Genomic DNA, 20,774 nt, shown 5'->3' with positions numbered 1-20,774 from the left:
AACTATTCTGATTCTGATTCTAATTCAAATATGTTGTATAGTGAAGCAACTTTCGCCATAGAAAACAATGTCAATTTAAATAATGGGTCCCAGTCTCGACAAAAGGCCCTTGTGGAGAGGGGCATGGTTCACGCGTTCCCTGCGGGCGGGGTGTGTGCAGGGGCCGGCCATGAAGCGGCAGACAGGTGAGTGGATATCTCAGCTGGAACGAGTTATCTAATCACCTGTTCCTTTTATTAGCAGCGTCGGAGACCATGCGGGGGGGTGTGGGCTGGAGACGACGAGAGCGACACCACGAGAGAGACGCTGAAAAGCGGAAAGAGACTTTGGGAGAAAGAAAATAAAATAATTGTAAACGCTGCATCGGATGGTTGTGCCAGTTCCTGTGGTCCCAGACGAACCCGAACCTAAGCCTTGCTACAGCCCTATTTTAGTTAAGGTCTGTATACTTTAAACACAATATATGCAGTACTTTGTATGAAACAAATATAACAAGAAGGTGATGAATTAACTGTGTCTTTATTAACAAGCCAAAACAACATCAAGCTGAACTGTGCTGTTTGCGCTGCTCTGCCATCATACACAGTGCTTTTGGTGCCCTCACAAACAATCAGAAATCCCAAAGTACAGTACATAAACATTGTCAAAGGGTCTTCGTTCAAGGAGCAAAAAGTGCAGACAGAGCAGGAAAGGGAGAGTATTGCTTTTGCACTATCTTGTTTAGCTTATGCATTGTGTATGTTTTGTTTTGTTTTTTGCTCTATGCTTTTTAACCTGTAAAGCACTTTGGTACCATTTAAAAATTGTTGTAAACGTGCTATATAAATAAAGTTGCCTTGCCAGAGTGCTCTTGGAAGAGAACAAGAGGCAGTCTTCTTCTTTGCTGTAAAATAAGTCCGCTTTGGCATCACTTTTTTTTTTTTTTTTAGAAAACTTTGTTCTAATTACAATTAAAAACTTGCTCTGCTACAAAGCTAGCTTCCTCAATCTCTTCAATATGAGTTAGCACAAAATGGCTGCCGGAGGAACACAAAAATAACAAATGAAGCGTTACACAAAAAAAGTCTTTGCACACAGAGGCATACTGTATTTGGTGCGATCTAAACGTTTGTAAATCGAAGAATTCGCGAATTGAGCTTCCACTGTAATCTTAAATACTATAGAAATTACACTTTGTATACCAGCTGTACACTGACCTACTCAGTGGCCTAGTGGTTAGAGTGTCCGCCCTGAGATCGGTAGGTTGTGAGTTCAAACCCCGGCCGAGTCATACCAAAGACTATAAAAAAATGGGACCCATTACCTCCCTGCTTGGCACTCAGCATCAAGGGTTGGAATTGGGGGTTAAATCACCAAAATGATTCCCGGGCGCGGCCACCGCTGCTGCCCACTGCTCCCCTCACCTCCCAGGGGGTGATCAAGGGTGATGGGTCAAATGCAGAGAATAATCTCGCCACACCTAGTGTGTGTGTGACAATCATTGGTACTTTAACTTTTAACTTTAACTACTTTAAAGTATATCCAAGCTTCATTTATAGGATTCTCCCTTGAAAATATGTTCTGTAGTCAAAATGGTTGAAAGGAACTCATTTTTTGTGAGATACTGTATATGTACATATTGAAATTATTTTCAATATATTTATAATTCATAAAGTCCTTAGCGTATTTATTACAAAGCTTAACCGACAGAATGTTCAAACTGCACATATAGTATGTTTATTGTTCACACGTGACCAATTTACACACGTGTGCATAGTTTGTAAAACATGACCAAAAACCAAACAAACATGACATGGTGTCTTAATATTATTTGTATTTTTTTTTTATGCCTTACTGCCTACTGTGTCATACACAAGATGCAAACATTATCGTGCTCATTCGTGCATGTTTTGGAAAGTTGATCGTAAACATTTCGTCTCGGTGTTCAACACGTTGTTTATCTCCACTTTCGCTGAGAACGTTGAGATCTCTTGCGGTGACTTTTGTTGGTAAATGAGTCAATGAATGAATCTCTGATAAGGTGAACGTCCATCCGTCCAAGGAAGTGAAAATGTGTAATTGGTGAGACAGTTGTGTTGCGTTTGAGTGCTGCTGGGACACATTTGATTGGCCAAAATGTGTGAGGAAATTGTGGGGATTGGTTGAATTTGTGTGGATTTAAACGATCGCAACATTGCAAAATCCTGAAAGGACTGTGTAATGAAGGTAAGGAACAGTACTCAGTGGCGCTGCCTACAGCAAAGCCAGGTTTTGAGTGTGCAGATGGGCAATTGGGGGGTCTATGCGACAACACGAAGGAAATAAGTGAAACACAATCCAGACATTGTTTACGCTGTTGCTGATGTAAGGGCCACTTACTGTCGTGTCCAATGGCTAACCCTTAATTTGCTGCCCTCGCCTTTTGAAGTGCAAGCATATTCCTGTTTCCTGACACTATACCTTTCCTCTTACTGTCTCTCTTCTCCCTCTCATTCAAACTGCAGCAGTTGATATTGCAACTGGATAGGCCATGTTTCCATGTCGGGGTTCTTTTAGGCGTGCTCTCATGATAGAAAACACAAGTGGGAAAAGGGTAAGCAGCGCTGGGCGCACACATCCACAGAGAGGCCCCAGCCCAGACAACGCTGCAGGGGATTAGAGCACACCCTGGCAGCAGAATGGTTTCACTTAAGAATTTCAGTAATCACTTTTAGGAGTGTAATATATAGCTGACCTTCGGCAGCGCCACACGACCCCCAGCTCCCCTGCTCCCCCAACCATTTGATCAAAGGAAGCCGCAGTGGCTATGCAAACAGGCGCTATCAGTGGACTCCAATAGATTTACTGCCTGCTTCTTCTCTCTTGTCTTCCTGGAGTTATGTGCTCATACACATAGAAATTCAGTTTTATCTTACGGAACCTATTTTTCTCCCAGCACTAATTTACAGGCCAGATCAGGACTTGAGAGGGGACTTTGGGGAGGAGGCTAAGGAGGCCTCAGGGAAGGAGAAGGAGCAGCCAGGGGGCCCTTATCCACTGCCTCCTGACTGGGCAAAGCAGATCTGTTCTCATCATGGGAACAGCCCAGTAGGGTCTCAGTCTGTGGGCTTGTGCTCCACAACAAAAAGAGCAACCAGAGAAGGACAGAGGGGCTGTCTCGGCAGAGTTTATATCGTCCACTAAATCATTGCAGGCTCTGACAAAGAGCAGGCGAGAGAGGATGTGGGTATCATAAAAACCATTAATAACTCCGATACTTACTGGTGTGAAAATGTCGACAAGTCTCGGATGCTGGAGTGTAACGTTCTGATCATCTTTAATTACCTGTAACGACTCTTAACGTCACCTCTGATATATTACCTTCTACTTCCTCGCCAGAGTATTCTGTGGCGTGACATACTGTATCATTTCCATCAGTTAGGACCAAGTAATGTAAACATTGTTTCAGAAGAGATCTTGACCTTAATGCTTTTATAGGAAAATAACTTTCAGCTGTTCCAAGTCCACGGTTGCTTGTATAATCCAATGTAATGTTATGCTCTTGTTAAAATGTTTTTCGCTGTACGGGTACGCATTGTCTTCACGTCAGTAATCATATTCAGTTTGCCTAAATTGATTTAAACAGTCTTTTGTCTTCTTCTTGAGTCCCATTTGCAGCCAGACGAGGGCGTCACATAACCAATGTTAAAAAGGAATCCACTCAGTGGAGACTTTGGATAATGACTTGAAACACATTCACTGCCAATAAGCGATTGTTTATATTCGGGGAGTATGTTATATTTAATTTGATCATCTGTAATTTTTAGACTTTTCTATTTCCCCTTACAGTTTCCATGAGGTTGAAGTCCCAATTAACTGAATCCAATAAATAACAGCACTGAGTTGGCATCCTGCAGATCGTTTATGAGGCTCAACTGAACTGCCTAGTTGGGGAAGGGGGTGGTGAACCAAGACCAGCAAAGCAGAACATTGTCTTTTTAGCTGTTGTTTACAAATCAGGTGATCTTCAAGGTCTGTTTGTCCTCTTAAGACTCAGCATCCTCTGCAGTGTATGAATAGGCAAGAAGTTGAGGACAGGGACACTCTTCCTCAATTGTTCCCCTAAATGCTATGGAAGGTCATCTATCAAGGTCATTGAATTCTCAGGGCATTGAATTGATCGCAAGTGGACTGTTCAGTTTGTCTTAGAAGACATTTCGCCTTTCATTCGAGTAGGCTTCATCAGTTCATAATCGTAGACTCAGATTGGTCAGATCTAGTCAAGAGGCTAGTGTCAAATATCCTACTATTTATACTCTAACAAGAGCAGAGCATGCCAAGGCAAGAATGATTTTGCCCTATTTTGGCGTAAAAAAAACCAAACTGCTGTTAGGATCCAACGGAGCGACCCCCCTGTCAATGGGGAAAATGTTATAAATCTCATCTACAGCCTTTAGTCGCTCTTCAGAAAAAGGCCATTAGGATTGTGTCCAATGTTCACTACAGACATCATTCAAATCCACTATTCATGGAGTTAAAGCAACTTAAACTGCACGATGTAATCAACTTTAAAACTGCTCAAATTATGTTTAGGGCATCCCAAAACTCTCTACCATCCAATATACAGAACCTATTCCAGGATAGTTACAGTCTAAGAGGAAACAACAAATTATATTTGCCTAAATTTAGAACAACTTTAAAATCAATGTGCATTTCAGTGCGTGGAGTCAGTCTGTGGAACAACTTAGGGAAAGAGTTAAAAACCTGTTCTAACATGATTCAATTTAAAAGACTGTTTAAAAAAGAAGTACTGAAGAAGTACGAGGAGGAAAGAGAGTGATGCCCTCAGCACAGAGCGATGAGAGATGGTCAGGGAGTGTTTGGGCCTGTGTGTGTGTGTGTGTGTGTGTGTGTGTGTTTTGTCTCGTCTTGTCTTGTCCCATAGTAACAGTGGTACTATTGTATTGTTAGTGTATAGGAGTTTTTCTTGTTTTTGTTGTATTGTTATTGTATTATATTGTTTATGTTAAATGTGGAGTGACTGAGAGGGGTTGGGATATTATAAGCAATTGCTTCATCCAACCCCTTTTCAAGCCTTGCATAAATGTTTCTGCTAAAATGTAAAAAAAAAAAAAAAAAAAAAGTGTGTTGTTGTATTGTGCAGGTTTGAAATAAATACTTAAAAAAAAAAATTAAAAAAAAAAAATGCCAACAGCAGTCATTAGAATGGAAATTCCTTCACAATGTCCTTTAAATCAGCTGATTAAAACTATTTACAGTAAGACAACTGCATATTATAGATGCACTGCCTATGTCAATACGAGGACTGCTTTGTCTAATACTTGCAAGTCATTATTGTAAATCAGTTGGTCATATTGATGCTAATTGGTGTCGAGTCAGTTAAAGAAAGAAATATGGAGCTCTTGGAGAAGACGTAATAATGCACCTGCCTCATTAGTTTGAAGGCGAACACCAGCAACATTAACATGTGGCCAACACTTGCTTTCAGAAAACGGAGAGAACTCTGTTGACCTTCATGATTATTTCCTTGCAAGTTTTTGCAAAGGGCTGTGCCGCATCCTGGGTGGGCGAGTAAGTTATCTAAGCTATCGAGCTTAAGGATGATTAACAGCATGTTCTTTTCAGTTAATGTCATCTTCAAAGCTATTATTTCTGTTCCATGTGGCTTTATGATGGCTATTGTTCGACATTGTTATTTTTTTTTTTTTCTCACACACATGCCATTTTGTCTGCAGCCATACAGTAGATGCATTTAGACGAGCAGGTTTCGTGCGTACGTGGCATCGGGTGTGTTAATCAGCTGAGCCTCATGTGGCTGGCCTGGCCTTGCACCTTGCGACCCAGTGGGGCTCAGCCTCCAGCTGCCGAGCACCCACCACACATTCCTGCTTTATCCCCGAACTCGCCTCTCATCTACACCGTCAGGACAAAATGTATACCAGCTGCGACATCATTAACTAAATGGGATCCTTACACAAGTTTTTTTTTTTTTTTTTTGAAGCATCCAGTGGAAAAGTTAGTCGAATCAATAGTGTCAAAGCATGGGAATGTGCACACACACACACACACACACACACACACCTAGATACACATGAGGCTACGGTCAAGCAGGGCAGCTGGCTCTCTCTTTTGGAATATTCCTACAGGTATAACTTAAATTACCATGACATTTTGCATACATTTTTATTAAACACCAGAGGAAGGGGTCTTAGCAACATCCCCCTCTACAAACAACCTACTAGCTGTGCAGGTGCTTAACATTTTTGAGGCAGATCAACTTTGACTTAAAACTTGAAGATGCCTGCTAGAAAGTTGATGAAAAATTTGACCGATCTTATTAAACAACATCCAAATCAACACAACCTTAGTTTAAGGATGTACACACCTAAGCAACCTGCAAGGTCGAATACATCACTGGTTGGCTTCCAATTTGTTTTCACAACAAAAACAAAAAAATTTAATAACAAAGCTAATAATGTAATTTCTGAGCAAGAAACCCTGCGCTTTATACAAAGCTGTGGTTAATTTATAGATGTTTCTGCGTTAACAAGCTTCACATTACACCAATAAATTTAGCCTCGTCACATCAAACCAATGAATTTGCCGAACGGGTAATGGTGGACCGATGAAATTGTTCACATTAAATCAAACACACTCAACGCATTTATTCATTCAGCGATTAAGCGTGTTATGGACTTCACGGTGGCAGAGGGGTTAGTGCATCTGCCTCACAATACGAAGGTCCTGAGTAGTCTTGGGTTCAATCCCGGACTCGGGATCTTTCTGTGTGGAGTTTGCATGTTCTCCCCGTGACTGCGTGGGTTCCCTCCGGGTACTCCGGCTTCCTCCCACCTCCAAAGACATGCACCTGGGGATAAGTTGATTGGCAACACTAAATTGGCCCTAGTGTGTGGATGTGAGTATGAATGTTGTCTGTCTATCTGTGTTGGCCCTGCGATGAGGTGGCGACTTGTCCAGGGTGTACCCCGCCTTCCGCCCGATTGTAGCTGAGATAGGCTCCAGCGCCCCCCGCGACCCCAAAGGGAATAAGCGGTAGAAAATGGATGGATGGATGGACTCAAATGTAAATAATGTAAATAATTCAATGTGATGATCTTGTGTGATGACTGTATTATGATGATAGTATATATCTGATAGTATATATCTGTATCATGAATCAATTTAAGTGGACCCCGACTTAAACAAGTTGAAAAACTTATTCAGGTGTTACCATTTAGTGGTCAATTGTACGGAATATGTACTTCACTGTGCAACCTACTAATAAAAGTCTCAATCAATCAATCAAAAAACCCATCAAGTCCCGACAAAAAGCACACGACGCAGCCGCAAAGCTGAAAGCGTTCGACCCAGCCATCGAAAAAGGCAACGGCCGCCGCACAAAACGGAAATCCACCACCACTAACAGGCTCCAAAAGGCCAGATATATATATACAAAATATTATCCGTCCAAAATATAACTGAACACATCTTATGTGCGCTCTGTTGTCCATCTTGGCTGTCAAAATAAACGCGTTAATGCGGATTAATCCACCATCGCTATTAATCTGATTAATCATTTTAACTAGGGCTGTCAATATTAACGAGCTAACCCATGTGATTAATCACAAAAAATGATCACAATAATCGTGAACACGCTTAGATTAAAGGGGAACATTATCACAATTTCAGAATGGTTAAAACCATTAAAAATCAGTTCCCAGTGGCTTATTATATTTTTCGAAGTTTTTTTCAAAATTGTACCCATCACGCAATATCCCTAAAAAAAGCTTCAAAGTGCCTGATTTTAACCATCGTTATAAACACCCTTCCATTTTCCTGTGACGTCACATAGTGAAGCCAACACAAACAAACATGGCGGAAAGAACAGCAAGCTATAGCGACATTAGCTCGGATTCATACTCGGATTTCAGCGGCTTAAGCGATTCAGCAGATTACGAATGTATTGAAACGGATGGTTGTAGTGTGGAGGCAGGTAGCGAAAACGAAATTGAAGAAGAAACTGAAGCTATTGAGCCATATCGGTTTGAACCGTATGCAAGCGAAACCGATGAAAACGACACGACAGCCAGCGAATTCGGCGATCGCCTTCTAACCAACGATTGGTATGTGTTTGTTTGGCATTAAAGGAAACTAACAACTATGAACTAGGTTTACAGCATATGAAATACATTTGGCAACAACATGCACTTTGAGAGTGCAGACAGCCCAATTTTCATCAATTAATATATTTTGTAGACATACCCTCATCCGCACTCTTTTCCTGAAAGCTGATCCGTCCAGTTTTGGAGTTGATGTCAGCAGGCCAGGGAAGCTAGGGTCGATAGGGGGTTTAGCTCGCTCGTCTGCGGGAACAAACTGCCGCCATTGCTTGCCGTGCTACCGAGGTCCTTTGTCCCTGAATTGCTCACACACTCCGGCAGATTCAATGGGGGTCTGGCGGCAGATTTCTTTGACTTTATCGTTGGAAATGCATCTGCTTGGAGTGTCGCAGGATATCCACACATTCTTGCCATCTCTGTCGTTGCATAGCTTTCGTCGGTAAAGTGTGCGGAACAAACGTCCAACTTGAATCCGTCCCTGTTTGTGTTGTCACACCCTCCGACAACACACCGACGAGGCATGATGTCTCCAAGGTACGGAAAACAGTCGAAAAAACGGAAAATAACAGAGCTGATTTGACTCGGTGTTTGAGAAAATGGCGGATTGCTTCCCGATGTGACGCCACGTTGTGACGTCATCGCTCCGAGAGCGAATATTAGAAAGGCGTTTAATTCGCCAAAATTCACCCATTTAGAGTTTGGTAATCGGTTAAAAAAATATATGGTCTTTTTTCTGCAACATCAGGTATATGTTGACGCTTACATAGGTCTGGTGATAATGTTCCCCTTTAATAATTATCATTCATTTTAACCGTAACTCTTTTACCTTAACCGCAATACAGTCAGCGATCGGATCAAAGCAAATGTCACTCCAAAAATGAGTGAGGAGACTCCGACTGGTGTGTTCGCTGGCAAATTTTACTCCAATATACAGCCTGAAAGAACTTTGGATAAAATTGATCCCGAGCTTCTGTGCAAATAAATCACATGCATTCAAGTAAAACATTTATTTAAAAAATTTTCCTGGATGACATTCTGAGAACAAAAATGCATTTTGTGTACAAATATTAGTAAAAGTAGAGTACCAATGATTGTCACACACACACTCGGTGTGGCGAAATGATTCTCTGCATTTGACCCATCACCCTTGATCACCCCCTGGGAGGTGAGGGGAGCAGTGAGCAGCAGCGGTTAACCCCCAATTTCAACCCTTAATGCTGAGTGCCAAGCAGAGAGGTAATGGCTCCCATTTTTATAGCCTTTGGAATTTTGTGTATTCTTAAGATAATTTCAATGATGTAATCAAGTACTCACCTGTGATTAATCATGATCAATACAAATTCCAAAATGTGATTAATCTGATTTAAAAAATAATCATTTCACAGCCCTAATTTTAACACAATTAACCCAACGCTGAATGACTTAAAATCCCTATATATATATATATATATATATATATATATATATATATATATATATATATATATATATATATATATATATATATATATATATATATATATATATATATATATATATATATATATATAGGGGGACAGCGTGGCGCAGTGGAAGAGTGGCCGTGCGCAACCCAAGGGTCCCTGGTTCAATCCCCACCTAGTACCAACCTCGTCATGTCCGTTGTGTCCTGAGCAAGACACTTCACCCTTGCTCCTGATGGGTGCTGGTTAGCGCCTTGCATGGCAGCTCCCTCCATCAGTGTGTGAATGTGTGTGTGAATGGGTAAATGTGGAAGTAGTGTCAAAGCGCTTTGAGTACCTTGAAGGTAGAAAAGCGCTATACAAGTACAACCCATTTATCATTTATTTATTTATATATATATATATATATATATATATATATATATATATATATATATATATATATATATATTTATGTGTGTGTGTGTATGCATACAGTACAGGCCAAACGTTTGGACACACATTCTCCTCATTCAATGCGTTTTCTTTATTTTCATGACTATTTACATTGTAGATTGTCACTGAAGGCATCAAAACTATGAATGAACACATGTGGAGTTATGTACTTAACAAAAAAAGGTGAAATAACTGAAAACATGTTTTATATTATAGTTTCTTCAAAATAGCCACCCTTTGTTCTGATTACTGCTCTGCACACTCTTGGCATTCTCTCGATAAGCTTCAAGAGGTAGTCACCTGAAAGGATTTTCACTTCACAGGTGTCACAGTTTTGATGCCTTCAGTGACAATCTACAATGGAAATAGTCATGAAAATAAAGAAAACCCATTGAAATGAGAAGGTGTGTCCAAACTTTTGGCTTGTACTGTACTTAAATATTCCACTTTAGAAAAATGTTCAAAGTGTTTACAAAGTATAAGGAAGAAGAATCCTGATAAGCATCTTCAACCTTATTAAAAAAGGATCAAATCTTATTCATTTAATACAGAAAGAATAAAGACATCAATGACTTTTCTGTTTTGTTTAAAGGCCTACTGAAATGTGATTTTCTTATTTAAACGGGGATAGCAGGTCCATTCTATGTGTCATACTTGATCATTTCGCGATATTGCCATATTTTTGCTGAAAGGATTTAGTAGAGAACATCGACGATAAAGTTTGCAACTTTTGGTCGCTGATAAAAAAAGCCTTGCCTGTACCGGAAGTAGCAGACGATATGCGCGTGACGTCACAGGTTGTGGAGCTCCTCACATCCGCAGATTGTTTACAATCATGACCACCAGCAGCGAGAGCGATTCGGACCGAGAAAGTGACGATTTCCCCATTAATTTGAGCGAGGATGAAAGATTTGTGGATGAGGAAAGTGAGAGTGAAGGACTTGAGGGCAGTGGGAGCGATTCAGATAGGGAAGATGCTGTGAGAGGCGGGTGGGACCTGATATTCAGCTGGGAATGACTAAAACAGTAAATAAACACAAGACATATATATACTCTATTAGCCACAACACAACCAGGCTTATATTTAATATGCCACAAATTAATCCCGCATAACAAACACCTCCCCCCTCCTGTCCATATAACCCGCCAATGCAACTCAAACACCTGCACAACACACTCAATCCCACAGCCCAAAGTACCGTTCACCTCCCCAAAGTTCATACAGCACATATATTTCCCCAAAGTCCCCAAAGTTAAGTACGTGACATGCACATAGCGGCACGCATGTACAGGCAAGCAATCAAATGTTTGGAAGCCGCAGATGCATGCGTACTCACGGTACTGCGTCTGCGCAGCCAACTCAAAGTCCTCCTAGTAAGAGTCTCTGTTGTCCCAGTTCTCCACAGGCCAATGGTAAAGCTTGACTGTCATCTTCGGGGAATGTAAACAATGAAACACCGGCTGTGTTTGTGTTGCTGCAGTCGGCCGCAATACACCGCTTCCCACCTACAGCTTTCTTCTTTGCTGTCTCCATTGTTCATCAAACAAATTGCAAAAGATTCACCAACACAGATGTCCAGAATACTGTGGAATTTTGCGATGAAAACAGACAAATTAATGGCTGGCCACCATGCTGTCCCAAAATGTCCTCTACAATTCGTGACGTTACACGCTGACGTCATCATATCGAGATGTTTTCAGCAGGATATTTCGCGCAAAATTTAAAATTGCACTTTAGTAAGCTAACCCGGCCGTATTGGCATGAGTTGCAATGTTAAGATTTCATCATTGATATATAAACTATCAGACTGCGTGGTCGGTAGTAGTGGGTTTCAGTAGGCCTTTAATTAGCCGTGTTACAGGCAGCGTTTGGAAACAAAGTATGTAAATAAACATTTTCAAAATATTTGTACGTAAATATCTAATTTTGCAGCATACTTGTATATTTATGCGGCTTCTGCGGTGCGGCTAAAATGTATTCTAAAATGTAGTATGTGCGGCTTATAGTACGGAAAATACGGTACACATAACAAAAGACACACAGAGGGTTAAAATCAGACACATCAATCAAATCAATAACTCTCTTTTTAATCCCACTGATGCACACAAACTCACTCTGATGGTTTATCCCCTCACATGCACACATGCCAATATTATGGATGCGCTGCACACCAAAGAGTCAACGTCCTCCTCAAACCATCAAAAAACACGCGGCCAGACACACACACCCTTCCCTCAAGACCGCCGTCACGGCACTCCGAGCACAGCTGTCAAAATGCACACACTTCCAGCGCAATACTGTGACGGTGAAAAATAGATAGAGGAGAACTGTTGGACTGACACCTCCAGACCACTCAGATCCTCTGGATTAGATCAGTCCATTTTTTCTTCTCTCTGTCATTCACATTATCCACTTCCAGCTCCCCTTCTTCCACCTTAACGTTGCTTTAGCTGCAGGCACGGTCTACTGTTGTCTCACATCAGCTCTCATAACAGCTTTGGGGAAGACCTCCCTCAACCTCATGCCTCGCATGTGAGTCCACAAGTCCAAGAGAAGTAATAACACTGAAAATCCTCCAAATCAGGTCATGTCAAATTAAGGGAGAGGGAGCCCACCCAAGTATCTGAAGGGGTCAGCCGAGAGCATATTTGCATGTCAAAACACAATCTGCAAGGTGTCCGTGTCTCAAAGTGTCTGAGATGATGGAGCTTGGTCTTCAGGTGTGGACGCGGGTGAGAGGTCTTGTTGCTGCAGAGAGATTTAACATTCGGCTTAATTGCGGCAATCGTGTGCTCCTCGGTTGAACTGGCTGCCATAATATTTTTGTAGTATTTCAAACCCAAGTCCAGAAAAGCTTGGACTAATTTCTGCTGACACGCCGTGTTGCTTCGTGGTATTGATTGTAACGAATATGCACGGTTGAAGCAATTGCGGATGAAATGCAGGTCAGGATTTCTATCTCGGCAGTCACCTGTTTGGTTATGAGAGGAATCTAGGCTAAGGAGATGACTTGTATCTCACCGTCATTATCCCTGATAACGCAGATGTGTGGAACACAGATAAGGTTTGGACCTTGCTTGGTCTTACAAGCAATCATTCGGCTCAACAAGCATTCCAGGGAAGTTCACGCTATGCAGTGATTTATGGCCAGGATGCGGCTCTATAGTGAGAGTGTGGAGGCTCGGTGCTGGAGTAGCTGCTGGCACAGCAGGTCACTGAGATAGCCCATAGCGGGCTGGGATCCATTCAGGAAGCTCCCACGGGGGCTGTTGACTGGAAGGAGATGGTAAATCCCTATTTTTAGGACTTTGTTTTTGCTTTTATTGTGGAACAACTCATTAGGGAATTTCACCTGAGCTAACAGTGGCTCCTTAAAGTCTGTATAATTAAAGGAATGATGTTTGCAATCATTGTCGCTTAGGCAAAGGCACAACGTCTCTTTAGTCGGTATCAGTGGTGGTCCCCAACCAGTACCAGGGCCGCACAGAAACATTAAATAATTTATACACGACCGCGCGTTCTTCGACTTAACCTTCGCCTGTCCCACTAGACCAAGGGTCGGCAACCCAAAATGTTGAAAGAGCCATATTGGACCAAAAATACAAAAACAAATATGTCCGGAGCCGCAAAAAAATTAAAAGCCATATTACATACAGATAGTGTGTCATGAGATATAAATTGAATTAAGAGGACTTAAAGGAAACTAAATGACCACGGATATACCTACATATGAGGCATAATGATGCAATATGTACCATACTTGCCAACCTTGAGACCTCCGATTTCGTGAGGTGGGGGGGTTGGGGTTGGGGGCGTGGTTAAGAGGGGAGGAGTATATATATACAGCTAGAATTCACCAAGTCAAGTATTTCATATATACATATATATATATATATATATATATATATATATATATATATATATATATATATATATATATATATATATATAAGAGAAATACTTGAATTTTAGTGTTCATTTATTTACACATATACACACACATAACACTCATCTACTCATTGTTGAGTTAAGGGTTTAATTGTCCATCCTTGTTCTATTCTCTGTCACTTTTTCTAACCATGCTGAACACCCTCTCTGATGATGCATTCTGCTTCGTCTCCTTGTTGTGTGCGCAGTTGTGCGCTGCACTCTCTAAAAGCCCTAGATGTTAATGTCACATATGCATGTACAGTATTGTCCTGTTTAAGAGTATCACAACATTGCTGTTTACGGCAGACGAACTGCTTTACGGTAGACGAAAACGTGACTGCTGTTGTTGTGTGTTGTTGCCACGCTGGGAGGACGTTAATGAAACTGCCTAACAATAAACCCACATAAGAAACCAAGAACTCGCCCTCGATCATTCTACAGTTATAACGTGATTGGGCAGGCATGCTGTTTATATTGTGGGAAAGCGGACGTGAAAACAGGCTGTCGACACGTCACTCAGGTCCGCCTGAATTTCGGGAGATTTTCGGGAGAAAATTTGTCCCGGGAGGTTTTCGGGAGAGGCGCTGAATTTCGGGAGTCTCCCGGAAAATCCGGGAGGGTTGGCAAGTATGATATGTACATATAGCTAGCCTAAATAGCATGTTGGTATCGATTAGGTTGCAGTCATGCAGTGACCAAATATGTCTGATTAGCACTCCACACAAGTCAATAACATCAACAAAACTCACCTTTTGCATGAATGCACAACGTTAAGAGTTTGGTGGACAAAATGAGACAAAAAAAGAAGTGGCATAAAACACGTCCCAGAAAGTCAGAGAAAGTTATATATGTAAACAAACTACGGTGAGTTCAAGGACCACCAAAATTAGTACGACAAAAGGGTGCTCGCCAAATACTGGAATCAGTGAAGCATGTTAATATATATAATATAAACAGTGTGCTATATAACAATTAGGGAGGTTTGTGTCATGTTTGTCCTCCTACAGAAACCATATTAACACAAAAAATATATTTTTCAATTTTTCATACATTTTTGAAAAAGCTTCAGAGAGCCACTAGGGCGGCGCTAAAGAGCCGCATGCGGCTCTAAAGCCACGGATTGCCGACCCCAGCACTAGCCACACTAATAAGCTTGTTCATAGATGTATAATACTATTTTTTCCAATTGCTTACACACTACATTTTTACTTTTCACACAGTTAACAAAGTCTACACACAGTAAGCAAAACCACTGTGCAGATTTGCCTAATATTAGGTATAGACTCTGCTTCACAGTTGTTGAGAACATTTACACACCTTCCCATCTTGCACACATACAGTATAAGGATTGGGATACACACATCTTCACATTTTGCACACAGATAACGATTGTGATACACTCATTTTCACACTTTACACACACACTAGGATTGTGATACACACATCTTTATCTACAGATTTTTTTTTTAAACGTTTTTATTTGTCTCAGATTTAAATTTGTACCGCATGTCATTGTTGACTACTTTACCTGACTGTGGTAAAAATACCTATTTGCAGTTTGCAGCATCATTGTTGAGCAGTTCTTGAAAAAATTACAGGATATTTTTACTTTCTCCTTAGGTCCTTACGTATAGGCCCGCTTCAAAGTAAACAATGACAATTGCTATTGATTTGCCAATATATTTTTGTCAACTTACAGTAATCATTCATCACATATGCTAAAAAGGTCAGGCAAAATGCCCCAAACATGTGATTTCTTATAGTAAAATAGGGGTTTTTACAAATGTGTTTTGTATTTATCACTGTTCTGGGTAACTCACTCCAATACTGTCTTATCTTTTGAAGTCTGTGTGAGTGAGATGAAAATAAAAATGCATTTTTACAGATGCTTGCTTTATTTTGATGACTGGGCATATGTTTTGACCGAAGTGTGTCATTTTGCAAATAATCTAGGAATTAAGAAAATGGAATGTGGCGTTTGGAAACGTGTGTATATATTTTGAAAAAAGACTCACAGTTAGTGAAATTGTGTGGAAGCAAATGTAAAAAACTGTAAAACACCTGATCAGAAGTTCCCATTTGTTATATATTTGTTAGATGGGACAATGCACATATAAATTGTAAATGTACCAGATTGGAGCCATCCAACCTGCCGGGGACCATCTCATTACAAAAAACAAGCCCTGAGCTCCCACTTATTTACCGTTATGGTAAGCCAGACATTGTATGTACTATAGTTGTAATAACACGCATGACGTGCTGCGTGTGTCATGATCGATATTAAAATGACTCAGTCAATGGACAGCTGTCTTTTTGGTCCAGCTGGCTGGGAACGTTTTTTTCCCAATTTATTTGGGTAAGCACTCCATGTCAAAAAAGCTTGGCTTCAAGTCCCACATTTACAGCATCTAGTCACGCCAACCTCACTCTATCGGATTCCGTCTGCGCCAACGTCTCACCCTTCCTTTATGCTCGCTTCGAGAAGCAGCAGTTGATCCTCCGTATATGCAGCTTCAAAAAAGCTAAGGTTGTGAATCGTTTTTGCCCCAAAATAGTTGTCTTTGTTGTCTGTTACCAAGTTTACACACGATTGTTTCCAGAAATAGGAACACACATTTGTTGCCAGAGGTCGGAAATACGCAACTATATTACTGGTGTTTTTATATTGTTTGCTATCAAGCACGTCGATATGCAAAGGGATTATTACAACATACTACTCTCGTTGCTTTAGAGCAGTGGTTCTGAACCTTTTTGACCTTGGGGCCCAATGTTAACACTAAATTAATCATCTCATTCTTAATTTTAATTGTATTTAATAATTGATTATTATCAAGGCTTGGGTCAGGCTGAAGACGAAAATAATAAAAAAATCAAATATACTGCAAAAGTAGTGACTCGTAAAACTGAATAACTAAATAAATAAATAAATTATAACTAAATAATAATAAATAATATATGTCTCTTAAATACACTGTCCATGAAATAAAGGCAAAGGCAAATACAGCTTAACCACTTTAGTCATAATTTTTGTGCTTAAGAAACTTATTCAAAGTATGACTTTAGCTCCAGACTTCTTCTGTTTGTTTGATGTAGTCATTACTGCCACAAGTGGTTGAAAGGTTTATTACAATAGAGTGTTTTTATTTATTTATTTTGTTTTGTTTCGTGGGGGTCACCCAAAAGTAAATTAATATATGGTAAACAGTCCATATCTTTTTGAGTTTAATATTATCTAATAATCCAACAAATATTATATTAAAATACATTCCAAACATTTTCCTTTTGATTAAATAAAAAAATGGAAATTTAAATAGCTGCTTGAATTATGATTTCTGATGTTATTTATCAAATTTTACACTCTAAAAATGACAATAGATTTTACAGTAAAAAAAACCCAAAACAAAACAAACAAACTAGCACCTTAATCGCCAGAATTTTACCCTTAAAAAAGCGGAACCATTTTTCCATTTACAGTGCTACGCTGTGAAAACCACCACAAATTTTACGGAAAAATTCTGAGGACTTAGCGGGCAGGTTGTTACTGGAAAATCTACATTTAAAAAATATACATAATAATCAAATGCATAGGCAGCTGTGTAATAATATTAATGCATCCATCCATCTATCCATTTTCTACCGCTTGTCCCTTTTGGGTCTGTAATAATATCATGAGGTGAATAGTTATACATACATATTCATATTTTATTCACTGTTTGAGGGCAGCCATAACTGCAATATGGCCCTCAATGAAAACAAGTTTGACGCCCCTGTTTTAGAGAACGCTGGCATCCTCCTGACTGAGTCTCTCAAACCGTCCTATGCAACAGTAGATGCTGGCAGTGACGCCTTTCCCACAGATTATGCGCTTTGTGTGTAGGACCCTGTTGTACCCCATTTTGTGTGAAGAAACACATGTAAAATGTTAATTAAAGAATGACAGGACGCTTTTAAAAAAAAAATATATATATATTTTTTTGAGGAAACTAAAATGCGCAAACATTCCGCAGAAATCAATGGTAAACTTTTACAACTGTGCCATCAGCAGTGTCCTCACTTACGGCTTTTTAGTGTGGTTTGCTAGCTGCACTAAAGCGAGCCAACAGGCCCTCCAGCGAGTGGTTATAGCGGCGGGGAAAATTATAAGGACGATACTCCCAGAGATGAGTGCCATGTACACAACTCGCTGCCTAAAGCGAGTACACAATATCCTGAAGGACAGATACCACCCAGCACATGGCCTCTTCAACCTGCTACCCTCTGGAAGGAGGTATAGATCGATTCGCGCCAGGACCACCAGAATGTCTCACAGTCCACAGTCTGTATCCCCCAGGCTGTGAGACTGCTAAATGAACAGCCTGACCATCTTATTACCTCACTCTTCACCACCTCAATAATTGTGCTCTGGACATTGCATTGCTGCAACACCAACGTAACACCCATCAGACATCCGACTGTTCCCACCCCCACGTATCTCTATTCGCCATCTTCCTAACAATGCTAAACTGCAAACTATGGTCAACCTGCACTTCAATGCAGTTTCTATGCCGCTGGACAAAGCTCAAACAAAATCTCGTTGACATGTATGACTTAAGTGTTATTATGACAATGACAATAAAGGAATTGATTGATTGATTGATTCATATAACAGTTTCCTGCAAACGTATTCCTTGCCGCTTGTGCTCCACCACTGATAAGAAAATATTGGTAGATTTCCACACATAGTCTCACTGGCTACAATAGAATTGCATTAAAAATGAATGTTCGTTAAAATAGTTATTTTGTCCCCAAAAATATTATTGAACAATATATTTCCCATTATTTGTGTTTTAGTTCAATGCATTCTTTAAATTAAATCCAAGTTTGATTTAAAAAAAAGTGTAACAATTAAAACATTAAAAGTGTGAAAAAAGTGTGTAATGTGGAGCAAACGGGGCGTCCAAATAACATTTTACCAAGTGCGCCAATTTAGCTTGGTGAAGTATGGACATACTTGCCAACCTTGAGACCTCCGATTTCGGCAGGTGGGGGGTGGGGGTGGGGGGCGTGGTTAGGGGTGGGGCGGGGGCGTGGTTGGGGTGGGGGCGTGGTTAAGAGGGGAGGAGTATATTTACAGCTAGAATTCACCAAGTCAAGTATTTCATATATATATATATATATATATATATATATATATAAGAAATACTTGACTTTCAGTGAATTCTAGCTATATATATATATATAAATATATATATATTTATTTTATTATATATATATATATATATATATATATATATATATATATATATACACAGTATATATATATATATATATATATATATATATATATATATACAGTATATATATATATATATATATATATATATATATATATATATATATATATATATATATATATATATATATATGTATACATAAATAAGAGAAATACTTGAATTTTAGTGTTCATTTATTTACACATATACACACACATAACACTCATCTAATCATTGTTGAGTTAAGGGTTGAATTGTCCATCCTTGTTCTATTCTCTGTCACTATTTTTCTAACCATGCTGAACACCCTCTCTGATGATGCATTCTGCTTTGTCTCCTTGTTGTGTGCGCAGTTATGCACTGCGCTCTCTAAAAGCCCTAGATGTTGTTGTCACATATGCATGTACAATAGATGGCAGTATTGTCCTGTTTAAGAGTGTCACAACATTGCTGTTTACGGCAGACAAACTGCTTTACGGTAGACGAAAACGTGACTGCTGTTGTGTGTTGTTACCGCGCTGGGAGGAGGTTAATGAAACTGCCTAACAATTAACCCACATCAGAAACCAAGAACTCGCCCTCGATTATTCTACAGTTATAACGTGATTGGGCAGGCACGCTGTTTATATTGTAGGAAAGCGGACGTGAAAACAGGCTGTCGACACGTCACTCAGGTCCGCATGGAGCTGGAGGGGGCGTGGCCTCCAGCTCCGCCTGAATTTTGGGAGATTTTCGGGAGAAAATTTGTCCCGGGAGGTTTTCGGGAGAAGCGCTGAATTTCGGGAGTCTCCCGGAAAATCCGGGAGGGTTGGCAAGTATGAGTATGGATGCTGAGGTTGAAAATGTGCTCCGGCACTCACAACAGTTATCAGCACCATCTCCGCCGCATGTTGACCAAATAAATACAAACCCTGAATCGATCCGCACGCTCCTTCTACACTAATGCAAACACGCCCTCGGTAGCGCCAGCGCTTACAAGGAAACGGTGTGGTTTCCCAATTCCAAGATTAAGACTTCAATCTTTAGTTCCCTTCAGTGCTTTTAAGTGGCTGAGGTGCATGCACAAACCCATAGAGACCATAGAAACATACACGAGTGGTTTTGCATTGGATTCTTGCCAAGATAAATCATTGCCACAGGTGAAAACTAACCATGGCCCCAGAACATTCTTTTTTTGTTTTTGTCAGTTTTACAGTTATTGCACGTGTACTTTCTACTTTCCCTGCCTTCTCCTTGGTATTATGAAATATTCAAAATGAGCACAACTGATTAACGTTAGTGAAGTTTTAGGCTCTTGCGATCAATCACGTCTAGTTTGACTCTAAATAGAGTGTTTATGCCAGGGGCCGGCCCTGACAATAGCAACTGTGTAATTGTTTGTTATTCATCATTGCGTTTTACAATCAGATGTTCAGCCACAAGATGGCATTTTGGGGTGGTATAGCTCGGTTGGTAGAGTGGCTGTGCCAGCAACTTGAGGGTTCCGGGTTCGATCCCCGCTTCCGCCATCACTGCTGTTGTGTTCTTGGGCAAGATAATTTACCAACCTGCTTCAAGTGCCGCCCACACTGGTTTAAATGTAACTTAGATATTGGGTTTCACCATGTAAAAGCGC

This window comes from Nerophis lumbriciformis, linkage group LG04 (genome assembly GCF_033978685.3).
Source record: "Nerophis lumbriciformis linkage group LG04, RoL_Nlum_v2.1, whole genome shotgun sequence".
NCBI lineage: Eukaryota > Metazoa > Chordata > Actinopteri > Syngnathiformes > Syngnathidae > Nerophis > Nerophis lumbriciformis.
The sequence above is the reverse complement of the archived record's forward strand: the minus strand, read 5'-3'. Positions refer to the sequence as shown.